The 2,354-nt window shown below is 59.7% G+C and overlaps 1 protein-coding gene across 1 annotated transcript in view; it reads left to right on the top strand.

The window, feature by feature from the left end:
* OBSCN (obscurin, cytoskeletal calmodulin and titin-interacting RhoGEF) overlaps window positions 1–2,354 on the top strand; it is a 172,404-nt gene that overhangs the window by 89,916 nt on the left and 80,134 nt on the right. The window lies entirely within an intron of this gene.

Below are 2,354 nucleotides of genomic sequence, written 5' to 3' on the forward strand. Positions count from 1 at the left end.
CATCCATCCATCCATCCATCCATCCATCCATCCATCCATCCATCCATCCATCCATCCATCCATCCATCCATTTACTGTCCATTCATCCACCTACTGTCCATTCATCCATCTACTATCAGCCTTGGCCCATTTATCATCCATCCATTCACCATCCACCATCTGTCTATCCACCCACTCATCTATCCATCCATCCACCATCCACCCAACCATCCATCTATTATCCATGCATTCGTCTACTACCCATCCATTTAAAATCATCCATCCATCATTCACTATCCATCCATTCACCACCCATCCATCATCATCCATCATTCACCATCCCTCCATCATCCATCCATCTGCTATCCATTCATCCATCCACCATCATCCATCATCTATCCATTCATCATCTACCATGCATCCATCCACACGTCCATTTATCTAGCCATTGAACAAACCCTCTAATCCTCTATCTTTGATGGAGTCCCAAACCTTGAGATGGGCTGGATGCAGGTGTACCCTCAGGGAGCCCTCATTCTGCTGGTGGAGTTGGACGTGTAGCCAAAGTATGTCCTAACGTCCCAGCTGCGCCCTGAGTCTTCAGGGACTGGGCGAATGTGGTCAGTTCTGTGGCCCATGGGATTGGGAAAGGCCCTAAAGTGCTAGCGTCCTCAAGTTGAGTGATGGAAGAGGGGGAGTTTCCTGGGTGTCCTGAAGAGGGGTCAGGACAGGTCTCATGAACTTAGTGGGGTGGGCAGCTGTGTGGGGTGGCTTTGTGAGGCCATTGTGTTGGGCCTTACAGATCCAGCTGAGGGCTGTGCTTAAGCCCTGCTCCAGGCCAGGTGTCCCCAGCCTGGGAAAGCCTGTTTGCGTACAGATGCCAGCCCCAGCCCACAGTGCCAAGCCTAGGTCTTGGTGGTGGTGGGAGGGGCGTGGGCAGAGTGTGCTTGAGTTCGTGACCAGTGCCAGGCAAGCTTGGGAACTGGTGCTGGGTAGGACTGGGGGAGCAGGCAGAGCAGGGGGACGCGGTCAGGTGCGCATCAGTTAGGGAGCTGTGCTCCTGTGCCGACACTGTCCGCCGAGGAAGAGTGTAAAGAGGAAGGTTGTTAGGGGCTTCCTGATGAGAGGGTCTGCTGTGGAAGGGCGGAGGCAGACGTTCAAACTGGCCGTCCTGCCTGGATGTTGTGCTGAGGGTGGCCGGCACCCCTGGAAGCTCCCCCGCCTGCTGCCTCTCACTTTCCACCCAGGGACATGAGGGGCAGGGGGCTGTGGGAGGAGGTGGACAGAGGCATCTGGACTTTGTCAGTGGGCTTGGGAAAGTTTCTGTCTCTTTGCGAGGAGCCCCCAGGATGGCGCTGGATGGGCCCGGATGGGAAAGGGGCACAGAGACAAGGCCAGAGAGGGGTGCACAGGCCCCTGCTCTGGGTGGAAGGCAAGGAAGGGGGCAGCATCCCCCATGCCGCAGCCCCAGGCAGCAGGTGGTGGAAGAAGCCCTTGGTTCTCCAACTAGCCCTGAGTCTGTCCTTCTCTTGTCCATGGTGGGGTGGGGCTCAGCCCCCATCAGCACCCCTGCTGGAGCGAGACTCGGGGACTTATGGAGAGGAGGATGGGGTGGGGCAGTGTGTGGAGGGCACACAGCAGGCAGAGGCTGTGTGGAGTCCAGGAAGCTTCCGAAGCTCAAGCGCCTCTGTGTGACAGCATGCATTAGGGTCCCAGGATCTTAGGGAGAACATCTGGAAAAATTACACTCTCAGGATGGGACACCCCAGGGACAGGGCACTTGCTTCCCAAGGCAGGCCCTCCTCTTCCACGCAGGCATGTTGCCTCTCCTCCCTGCCCACTCCTCACCCCATGCTGACTCAGATACCAGTAGGGTCCCCTGCCGTAGGGCCTGAGGCATGTCCGCTCTGCCTCCTCACTGGTCAGCTGTCCCTGAAACCAGGCATGTTCTGAGGTGGCGGTGGGTGCAGGACCCTGGGAGTGCAGGACCCTGTGCTCAGGGTGGGCCGGCTGGCAGAGTTGATTCCCAAATCCCCACCCCAGGCCACCTTCCAGCTCCTTGTGGCTCCCACCCAGGCAGACCCTGGGTGAGCCCTGCCCAGGTGGACCCCAGAGTGGCCCCGCCCAGGTGGACCCCAGGGTGGCCCCGCCCAGGTGGACCCCAGGGTGGCTCTGCCCAGGTGGACCCTAGGGTGGCCCCGCCCAGGTGGACCCCAGGGTGGCCCTGCCCAGGAGCACCCCGGATGGCCAGCCCAGCCCCTTCTGACCCTGTCACACAGGGGCAGCCCTGCCCAGAAGCACCCACAGGTGGCCCTGCCCAGGAGGACCCCCTGCTGGCCCTGCCCAGAAGCACTCCCAGGTGGCCCTGCCCAGGA

This window comes from Trichechus manatus, unplaced genomic scaffold, assembly GCF_000243295.1.
Source record: "Trichechus manatus latirostris isolate Lorelei unplaced genomic scaffold, TriManLat1.0 scaffold00128, whole genome shotgun sequence".
Taxonomy (NCBI): Eukaryota; Metazoa; Chordata; class Mammalia; order Sirenia; family Trichechidae; genus Trichechus; species Trichechus manatus.